At 32.7% G+C, this 12025-nt stretch overlaps 1 protein-coding gene and 2 pseudogenes across 7 annotated transcripts in view; 1 reads left to right on the top strand and 2 right to left on the bottom strand.

Moving 5' to 3' along the window:
- Window positions 1-12025, top strand: part of LOC148609647 (uncharacterized) — an 88446-nt gene that overhangs the window by 65983 nt on the left and 10438 nt on the right. The window lies entirely within an intron of this gene.
- LOC148609649 (uncharacterized) lies at window positions 7880-8960 on the bottom strand (annotated as a pseudogene).
- LOC148609648 (uncharacterized) lies at window positions 9226-11666 on the bottom strand (annotated as a pseudogene).

Here is a 12025-nt window from a genome sequence, read left to right as displayed (position 1 = left end):
TTTCAATATATGAAATAGATCAAAAATTATTAAGGCTGTTTCTCAATGCCAAACCATAATAGTTTTTCTCAGAATTTCTAAAATCCTGCTGCTGATTTTATTCAGTTTGACATGTTTGTTATAATATATTTCGATTTTTTTCCCAAAAAATTGAAAAGCACAGGCACCTTTTAAAATATGTTAAAAAATCACTGACTATAGGCATTTATCTGCAACAACATGAAGGATACTATGGCAGTACCTTATTGCATATTATTTCAAAATTATTTTGGGGGTACTTTGGTATGATATTCTGCTCCAGCCCAGCATAGTAGCAGTTTTATGTCCAGAAATGTGGTATATTTCCTAGCCCTTGTTGAATTAAACTGTAAAGATTGCATTGGAAACACTTTTAAACAACACCGTTTGTAAAATTTTTACCACAAATTGTCTGCATTTTCCAGAAAGATTCAATTTTACAGTGAATTGTTTCATTGAAAATTGTTGGTTTTCCCACTAGTTCAGTTGTATCTTTGTTGAATGCATAATAATTCAATGAATAGGTGTGAATATACTGTTATTAGCACCTTTGCAGTGTGTACAATGGTATAAATGCTAGAATATTGGGATTGATTTTGGTTTGGTGAAGCATACTTAGTTGTTTATAAATGTCAAACTTTGACAAGAAATGGCTTTTCCAGTTTCTCAAAAACATGTAAGTAAATGTAGATTTTCAGTTCAGGGACTTCTCTCTCTACATGTGTATGACTCACACCCAAAATTGCTTTAATATTGGGTATTAATATGACATACATGTGCAGGGAACCCTTGTTATACTGCCCCTTTCTAATGGTAGTCCCTCACTTATAACCACACTTTTTTGGGGTCTCTTCTTCCAAAATTACTATAGTTTCTATACAAATATTTCCTTGATCAATCACCACCCTCAGATATCACCTAAACTTGGCCTGCTCCCAAAGGTGGTGATATATCAAGAGTTCACTGTATTACTTTCTTGGTATGCTTCTCAGTTGTTGGTCTCTTTTGTTTTTGTCTTTTTTTTCTGACCCATACCCCCATCTAATCCCAATCATTTATTAGCTTTAGCAGATGAATTACACAAGCATATGTGCATCAGATTTATATTAAGTTTTGAATAGCCAAGTTAATATTCTGTTGCGATAAATTTCAAAGCTACTATGTTAGCATTTATTGAAAAATTAATTGTTCCATTACCTGACTGAATAAGTCTTATATTAGGCCATTATAGAAAAATTCCTAGATTGTCATACAGTTTTGTTCAAATTTTGGGTTGGGCAGGCAAATTTTGTTTTTTCTCTTTTATTAATTTTAGTGAACAATGCTGTCATTCAGAAAGAACTTGATCTAAATTGGGCAAAAAGATCAAAATAAAATATTTTGGGGAGGGTGATAAAAATCAAGTCAAGAGGGATTAGAATCATGGATATTTTTTATTTTGGCCTTATGGTAATCCTTTTCTTTAGGGACATGTCTGTTATACTTTCAAAACATAAGATATGATTCATTGGTCTTTGAAGACAACAACGATTTCACTGCTGCAAAGACCATCCTTAATTCTTCTTTACAGAATACTTCATTGATTTCTTAAATCATCATTTTATGAAACCAAGAGTTATGATAAATGTAAATAACTCTCACAGATTGTATCAGTTGGCGTTAAATTGTAATATTTCTTGTGGCTGATCTGTTGACATAAATGTTTTACATTCCCTAATGAAGGATATCACTGGTGGCGAGAAGTTTTGAAAGGGAAATATCAGACAAGTTTGAGTAAATTATATCTTTGAGCTGGAAACTCACTTAAGTTTATTTTTTGTAATGCTTTTAAGTTGAAGGATCATAAATGTCATCAAGGGTTGTTAGTTTACACAACTAATTGATAGAAATTCTCCTTGGAGAATCTTTAGAATCAGTATTATTTCCGTAATATATATGAAAACTCCTTATTCTTTTTAGTTTTCCCGTGATCAATCTACAGTTACACAGTTTTGAATTTGTGATTGTTTCTCAAATGGTATTGTGATGTTTTTCTAAGAGAGTATTTATGTCAGTTAAATTTTTGAGCTACTGTTCTCACTTGGAAAATAAAAATACAGTGAAAATTTCACACTGTTCATAGTGATTGGTTTTCATGCTTATATAATAACTGCCGGTGGTGTAGGCAAGGCCAAATCAATGTGGAAGTCTTTTGTAGCACAGAAAAGGGGGGGGGAGAGTTATTTTGGTTAGTTTCTTTTGCAAGCATGTTGTAGCCTTGGTTTCTTGTGATACATTTTAGCTACCCCATTCAGGCTGTACCTTTGTCATAACTGAATGCAGGTCTCTGGTCATTTAATGAGGTTGAGAATACAACAATCTGTAATTTTGATCAAATCTGGTATCTGACAGCCACCATAACCATTTCTTTTCTATGACAATGTATAAATCAGTTTAGTTCATATTTGTTCAGTACTTGTTATGTTCAAAGATAAAATCAATGTGAGAATCCATCAAGTTTTGACAGTAACTCCTTTGATTATGGAATAAATCAGTTCTCCTGGGGAAAGTTAGACCACATGCTGATAGTGGATATGGTTTAAGTGGCAGATTGTTGAATATTATGGATTTTTTTTATTAAAAATGTAATGGTGGTGTTCAATACCTTTACATATTCAAAACAACACAATATCTGAGTTCATGATTCTAGAGGACTGAACATCATAAACGTAGGTTGTGCACAACTTCTGTGTCAAGCCCATTGCAATATCATCATGTTTCTAGTGGTCTTCAAAAAATGAGGAGAATCATATTTTTTTTACATGGAATTCACACCTTTGTCCTCAAAACCCCAGTGAGCACTGGGTTCATAAAATTTTTCTCAAATCCTTCCTCAATCAAATTTTGAACATTGTCAGTGACTTTAATTGAGTAATACTTAAAAAAAAAAGTAGAGGAAAAACTTTAAGATTTGACAGGAAATTCTCATTTTTAGATTTTTTTTTCATTTTTTAGCCTGAAAGCCATGTGAGCTATTGCCATCACTTTGTGTCTGTTGTCGTCGTCAACTGAATTTATCAACTTTTTTGCAAATTTTCGCATATTTTTGCATGGTTTCTATTTGTTGTGGGTAAATTTTTTCCAGGAAATTTGATATATTTTATCCTGAATTTATCAACTTTTTTGCTAATTTTCGCATATTTTTGCATGGTTTCTATGGTAACCCTATTTGTTGTGGGTAAATTTTTTCCAGAAAATTTTTACTGCATTCTGAAGGCCTTGGTTTGAGCTATTTCTAGATATATAGATCTACAGATGCTTGACAGGTTTTTAAAGTGATAAATGTTACAAGGCATCAGATTACAAGACCAAAATTAGGCAGTTCTACAATACTGTGGAGTGCTGGCTGAAATGATCCTAATGATAAGTCCTACCAAAGTCTTCTTTTAGTCCAAATTGTTTGAACAATTCCTTGTTAGAGTTCTTGCTTTTGACAGTTTTGACCAGATGAGTGATTCAGGCTCCTGGAGTCTTTTGTTTGTGAAAACCCATCCTGATTTGGCTATTATTGTCATAAAAGGCTAGTTGCCCTACATCCTGACTTATTATAGCTAGTCTAATATAGGATATTTGATATACTTAATCTAATTACACATTGAACTATCTTAGTTATGGAACTTTATCTTTTGCACAATGGATACTCATATTCACACAATGATCTTTACATTGGTATTAAGGATGGACTTCATTAAGCTTTGAAATGATGATTGCACAACACATTTGCATCCATCCCTTATTACATTATAGCTGTAGTGATATAATTGTATTGTAGTTTTTACTCTATTGGGGGAAGTATAGAGTTGTTTTAGATTTGTACTTGTTCGCTTTGCTTACAGCAGGAAATAGGTAGAGGGTCTAACAGGATATACTGTCTTTAGGAAATGTCGGAGAATCTTTCTCATCTTGTCATGTTTCTCAGCAGGAATTGATTGACTTTTTACAAGGCAATTATGTTAAAGCTTATTCTTAACTGTAATTGCCTTGTGCTGCTGAAGGAGAAAATTCTGAAAATAATGATTAACATTTTCTTATGTCTCAGCTTTAAAATATGAGAATTACTTTAAATAGGGGGAGTGTTGAAGTGAACACATGTAATTTTAACATGTTCTTAATTCTGGGTAATGACATATGAGAATTACTTTAAATAGGGGGGAGTGTTGAAGTGAACATATGTATTTTAACATGTTCTTAATTCTGGGTAATGACATATGAGAATTACTTTAAATAGGGGGGGAGTGTTGAAGTGAACACATGTATTTTAACATGTTCTTAATTCTGGGTAATGACATATGAGAATTACTTTAAATAGGGGGGTAGTGTTGAAGTGAACATATGTAATTTTAACATGTTCTTAATTCTGGGTAATGACATATGAGAATTACTTTAAATAGGGGGGGGGAGTGTTGAAGTGAACACATGTATTTTAACATGTTCTTAATTCTGGGTAATGACATATGAGAATTACTTTAAATAGAGGGGGAGTGTTGAAGTGAACATATGTATTTTAACATGTTCTTAATTCTGGGTAATGACATATGAGAATTACTTTAAATAGGGGGGGGAGTGTTGAAGTGAACATATGTAATTTTAACATGTTCTTAATTCTGGGTAATGACATATGAGAATTACTTTAAATAGGGGGGGGAGTGTTGAAGTGAACATATGTAATTTTAACATGTTCTTAATTCTGGGTAATGACATATGAGAATTACTTTAAATAGGGGGGGAGTGTTGAAGTGAACATATGTAATTTTAACATGTTCTTAATTCTGGGTAATGACATATGAGAATTACTTTAAATAGGGGGGGGATTGTTGAAGTGAACATATGTAATTTTAACATGTTCTTAATTCTGGGTAATGACACATGAGAATTACATGGGAAAAAAGTCTTAGTAGAATACATGGATATCCAAAAAGTTTCCTGAAATTATGATAAAAAATTGAAATGTAAAATGCATATTCTAAAAAAATTGAATTCTTAATCACAAATAGTAATAGTGATACATAACAATAGCTATTGTGAGTTAAAGGTACATTGTGAGGGTTTGCATTGAGTTAAAGGTTCATTGTGGAGGTTTGCATTGAGTTAAAGGTACATTGTGGAGGTTTGCATTGAGTTAAAGGTACATAGAGGGGGCTAGTGTTTAATTGCATTGATTTCCGTGAATGATACAAGCTACAGGTATGACATAACAGAAATTATGAGGGTATTTTATACTATAGTGATTAGTATAAGAAGGGAACCATGCATTATGTATTATTATCACTTTAGATTATTTAAAGGGAGCCCATTGAAATCCTTAATTTCATTAAAATTGCCTATTTTCACTTTCACTACTATGTAAGTGATTTTAGCTACAGACAATATGGTATTAGTTTCTCTCATATCTTGTAAAAGATAGGAAATATATACAATATAAAAATGGTATTACTCTAGTAAATTTATACATAAAAAATGGATAGTCAGATGGTGAATAACAGTGAAATATTTATGTAAATTGAGTATACTGGTATAGCTTCTGTCAAAATTTCATTTTTAATACGAAATTACTGATTTTAAAAATCAGAGCTTTTTATTGGGCTCAAAATCTTTGAATACTTACATAGTAAATAATCCAAAAACTAATCTGATAATCTAAATAAGAATATCAAGGAAATGTTAATTATGAAGGTGATACATAACTTTGTAAACCCTTTATTGGGGACAGGGCCTTTCTGACTTTCAGAATTCTAGTTTTTGTTGTAGAATACCTAGAATAGTAGTCCCTGTCATGTATTAATTGTGACAGTATGATTTCATTACTGTGAAATAATAAATACAGTAAAAAACTGATACTCTTATGGTCGCTCTCTATTAGGTTTTATTATTCATCAATTCAATCATACTACAGCCATTTTTGTAATAAAAATACCAATCATCCATTGACTCTTAATTGCAGCAATTGTCTCTATTTCTGTATTATTGTATTACTTCATTCATATAGAGTCAGGAATAGATTGCTTTGGCTTTACAAGCTATTCCTCATTTGCATGAAAGAGTTTTTTCTGAGGCCATATATAGTTAATTTGTAAATTTTCATCTTTTTCTTTACTACATCAGATTCTAAAATGAAGCTTATTGTCTTTTTTGATATTATTTGTTTTAATTGTGTCTTGTATATTTTGGAACTGAATTCTCAAACTAAAAAACAAATGTTTTCTATTATTTCAATTAATTACAGAATCTTTAACTCTGTCAAAGCAAAAGCAAACCTTAGTCTGAAGTTTTTTTTTATCAAGATAAAGGTAGGGTTAACTTGCAATATATAATGTGATTTTGATGTAATATATGATAAGGCTGAAGTAGGTGTATAAAGGTGGGAATATGTTATGTCCAGGTTCACTGCCAGTCAAGTTATTTTTTTCAGCAAGCATGAACAAGTCTGTATGGTTATAGGTGTGCTTTTTCCTATAACAATATATGATAAAGGTGGGGTACTGAGTTAGGCAGATGAAATGTATATGAAGTAGTCCTCCTCCAGGGGATTTCAGTTATACATTACTTTGGTATGGCCTGATACAATTAAACTTGGAAATGAAGCATTTTATGATTGATTGATCCAGTCTACTATATAGTTAAAGCTTTCAGAAGGTTGCAGAGACATAGTTGTACGTCTGTAAATTGACTCATTGTGTGGATCATTATGACATAAAACTTCTTTCATGAAAAAGATACATGAGGAAAACTGGTACTAATATCTTGAAATTGCCTATCTGTGCAAAAATCTTAGTACAGCTCTTTATTTAATTTATCCCCAGTGTCACAAAGCCTAAATGAAAATAAAGAAAAATGTATGGGCATAAAACCAACATACGTCACAAACATTTGATAATTGGATTTGAAATTCTTTACATATCCATAAATTTCCTGGATGTTGGATTTTGCTGAATTTTAGAATTTGAGATATGTGACAATCATGAAGGTAAGGGTTTTATTGACTGGACATATTGATGATTGTATTACATGGCAGGGATATGACATTTTCTGCAAACAGTATTAGGCCGCATTTAGCCTTAACAAAATTAGTTAGCTCACAAATCTTACTGATTCCTGAGCCAATTAGTTGGAAAGAGTATTATTTCCACCAAATGATCAAAAGCAGACCATTTCTATGTTTTCTCATGAAGAGATGCAGTATTTATATGTGGCTTTTTAAATCTTACTGTTGTTGTGCAAAAGTTCTACCATTCAACAAGTCTATGAGTTTTGTTGCAAAATCTGGTGACCATCTTATTCAGGTAAAATTGTCCAAAGATTTACTTATTTACTTCTTTGAAAAAAAAGTAACGTTATTATGATGATTCTTTAATTGAAAGTGAAGTATTTTTAGGAGAAGATACTCTATACTCTAAGTAAACTATATTTATGCAATAATAATGTGACACTGTATTGGGGTATGTATTAACTATACTTAATTCATTATCAATAAAAAAACAATATATCAGATTGCCGTATGCCCAGACAGCTAGAAGGACACCTGAGTTTATTATGCAAGTCATAATAAGACAGTTTAACAATATAATAATATACAAAATGTAATGACTCATTACGATGAAAACAATAGGCATTAAAAAAAATCCAAACACCTCAATCATGTGTAATACCAAAAGGAAATTCTGTCTTTAATGATCCCGATGGCCAGGAAAAACCAACCACTATTACCAAAATGTGGAAAGAAAATGTTGGAAACCTGTGTCCAAAACCCTATGCTCGGAAGACCGTCTCAAGAGAATTACTTTGGACAGTATTTTTTTTTCAGATATAACATCAAAGGGAAAATAAATGTACAAAACGAAACTGACTAAATCCTTGAGTCAAATGACAAATCAGACGCACCTTTAATATAAATACTTCCCACTATTCGATGAAATGCAGGAAAATTTCAGTATTAACTATACTAAATTCATCATCTTATCAGTAAAAAACAATATATCATATTGCGGTATGCCCAGACAACTAGAGAAAACACAAAGAAAGGGAAGTCAGGATAAAAGATTCATAAACCTAAAGACTGAGAAACTGATAATCTCTTTTCAAAAGTATCATCTATATATCCATCTTTGCTCCAATTGGGCTTCCAGCGTCCATGCCTCTTAATACAATGCTCGTTTACATTTGAATGAGCAGCCATTGTAGCACCACCTGATCGTAAAGAATGGAAACCTAAGTTCAGAGACGGAGCTATAGTCTTCAACCTTTTCAAAATGTTCTCTCTAGCAGCTGTGTAACTCATTTTCTTATTTTTGTGAATAAGTTTGGCAACGTCTTTATGTCTGTATATAGGTAGTAACCAGACATGCTATAGTATTTCCCTTAGATGTAAGAATTTCATTTCATTTTCTGTACTGATCTGTTTTAGACTGACTAATAATTTTTTTTTAAAATAATCATCAGTGACAAAAATCTCATTACATTTTAAAGAACTGATTTCATCGAAACGTAAAAACAAACAGAAAAACTGCACAATCATCTCTAAATCTCTTAACACTTAAAGATCATCTGAATGACCACATTTCAAAAATAAATCTAAGATAATATCACAGGTTACTGGTTCCTTTTTACAAACTTGTTTACCCTGTAACCTTTTTGCAGACTCTTGTAAAGAGGTGACAAAAGAATTCAAATGGGATCGGGTAACCCATTCAACTCATGTACCCATTTTAAAGCATAAATCACAGTATTTATTACATTTGAGGAACTGTTTTTATCAATTAAATGAGTAACATAAAGTGCAACATGGATGGGATCCGCCGGTAAAGCACTCAAACTCTGTTTTAAAATAAATTTGGACCATTGTTGAATCTGGAAAAGTATTGCTTGTTAGTATTTAAACTTTGTGAGTCTGACATGTATTTGGGCATCTTGGTGGTCAACTGAAATAAGTCATGATTGTACTGAAGACCATTAGAAGTCACTGCTGTCTCCACATGTTGTATGAGTCCTATTCCTGCAAGTAAGGCAAACAATCTTATCAGATACTACCTTTAAAGCAATCATTGTAACATGCTTTGAACTATCAACAATTATACCGTTTTAACCAGCACCCTTTACTGTGCAATACCTAGGTAAAGTATAAGTGTCTTGAACAAATTTAACAAACTTGCCTTTTGTCTGAATAACAGGCCATTATAGAGCCGATCTCCACAAAGGAACTACCAAAATTCCTTGTGCTTTGTCTGTTTGTATTTTGTTCACAACCCTTGACACCATACTTGGTAGAGTCACGAGCCAATTTTTCTCATTACCCCAAAACTGATTAAAAGCACCCACTGCTTCTGTACCTGGGTACCATATCTTACCGTTGAAACACTGTAATTGATTGTTATAATGTGTTGCAAATCTGTCTACGGTGCATTTTTCCCACATTTTTGTTAACAAACAAAACATGGAATAAGCGATACTCCAATCGTCAGGATCTAATGACCTAGTCAACGCATCAGCATGCTCATTTTCATCTCTAGGTATCCATTTAGTAACCAATTGTAAATTTCTTTGGAAACAAAAACATTGAACATCATTGGCTATGTTATGTAGCTTTAATTTCTTATGACCTGTCTTCAGAATTCGCTCAGCATTTTTACTGTCTGTATGCAGGCTAATAACTTTATTACATTTGTCTTTATGTAGACTAAACATTACCATATTTATGCACCCTAATTCCCTCCAAGTGGAACTCTCTAGACTCTTAGATTGAGTCCAATTACCACAAATTTCAGAATTCTCAAATTGAGAATCTTGTGTACAACAATAACCACCAAAGCCTACATCTGAGGCATCACAAAAACACTCGTCATCAAAAACATGAATGGTTTGTAAAGTGCATATGCTAGCGCCTTTCTTATTCATAATCATGCAATTTTGGTCCCAAAAAATCAATTTGGATATAGCCTCTGGTGTAAATTTTACACAAGCTAACCAGCTTGCCCTGGCTAATACACAATCATACAAAAATCTCGTCCTGAAGCAGACTGAATCGCCTAAAAGACGTACATAGAAATGAGTTGCCCCACAATGCTTGCCAAAAATCTTGCATGGATTAAAACTTTTCCGGAACTTAACTGTTCCAACAAATACTTAACTTGATTTTCGAACTTTCTAATTCTCTCCTCTTTTACAAACATTACACCAATCTTAAAATCCCAAGTGTAACCTAACCAATCTAGCTTTTGGCATGGATCCCAGTGACATTTGTCATATGCAATTAAAAACCCTAAATTCTCTAACAGTTCCTTCACGTCATTACTAGACTTTAAAGCTTCATCATTGCTTTTCTCTCCCCCTAGACCATCGTCTAGAAACATGATTTTTCATGCTTTTAGATCTTATATCTTTAACAACTCTCTTAAAACCTTGGTAAAAATATAACCAGCTGTTGATAAACTAAAAGATAAAGCTATGGACACGAAGTATTTTGTCTGACTACCAAAATTCCAGGAAAATCCTAACATGAGTCTAGGTTTACCTGACTTGTTATGGGCTACTGTCAAGGGATTAATGACTCTTGGCTTTAAATGAACCTCTTTTACACAACCCTTTTTCTGTAAACAAATTACCTCAGAACAAACAAAATCATATTCTAAAACAGCCGACTTATCTATCCGCTGTTTTTTATATGTTCTGCTTTAGGCTCAATTTTAAATGGTATTCTATAACCAGATTCTATAATGCTCAGTATGTATTGATTATCCGTGATTAATTTCCATTCATTTAACTTGCCATTTAACCTACAAATGTACCTACAGGTATACCAAGGATTAAAAATACAAATTTTGAATCTATTATCATTTGAACTTACATTCAATAAATTATCATTACCACCTTGCCAAATACTGTCCATAGGCAAATATTCTACCTTAGAATAAGATATTTTATTGTCTACTGACATGTCATTAAAAACCTCAAAAGAATTAAAGGTACTTAACTGAGATCCTTGTTTTCTGGACAAGAGTAGCTCCAATGGCAACGAGGGTCACAAGTAAAACACCTTCCTGGCTTAAAGGATTTGCCTGTTCCTTCTTTATCCTTACAATATGGCTCCATTTGCCTACGCCTCTTATTTTTCTCTGTCTTAGACTTCTTTTCTGCTTTCACTTGTGCCCTGCTCATACGCTTTTCATCCTCACAGTCGTCTACGATGGGGTTCGCCTCATACTCGTGCACAACCTTCCATCCTAGCTTGCTTGAATCAGCTAACTTTATCAACTTCTGTCTCTCTAACTAAAACCGTACCTTTCGCTTATTTTCTCCTTTGCTGCCGCTACTTCCAATGAGTCCAAAACGGATTGGGCTTCCTTTGACTTAGACATCACTTTCACACTGTGTCAAAACTGGTTTTCATTCCCTTTGCGGGGAAACTTAAAATTATCAGATACAGTTTCCTCAAATTTCGTACGTTGAGTGTTGGACAACTCTAACTGTGATTGTTGTAAGTTAGATTGCAAATTGTTCAGTCTGGAGTCCATTAGTATAGCCATGCTATTTAATAAATCCTGCTTAGTATTAGATACAGCATTTTCAACTTCGCCTGCGATGGCCCTACGAATCGGAGAAATTATCCCAATGTCCATCTTCACACTACGACTGTCAGGGAGAAACTAACTAAATCCTTGAGTCACATGATAAATCAGACGCACCTTTAATACAGATATGTCCCACTATTCGATGAAACACGGGAAAATTTCATTTTACACATCTTTATCCAGATTCAAAGTTTTTTCTTCTTTTAATTGTTCCACTTTTGTGCTGTAATAAATTTGCCTAATTTTATTAGCCTTACAGCATGAAAATAGTAAATACATATTGAAAAAAAAAATTTTTGACTTTTTTATTTTCATGATAAAAGTCTTACTGCCAAAATAGCGACAATAGAACTACCATGAAACTTTCTTGTTTTGTTTTAATGATTTTTTTCATTTTGCATGACGAT

The sequence above is a fragment of the Perna viridis genome, chromosome 8, assembly GCF_037379345.1.
Source record: "Perna viridis isolate PV_CMFRI_1.1 ecotype Kerala chromosome 8, ASM3737934v1, whole genome shotgun sequence".
NCBI classification, from domain to species: domain Eukaryota; kingdom Metazoa; phylum Mollusca; class Bivalvia; order Mytilida; family Mytilidae; genus Perna; species Perna viridis.
This window is presented reverse-complemented; position numbering and strand designations above follow the sequence as displayed.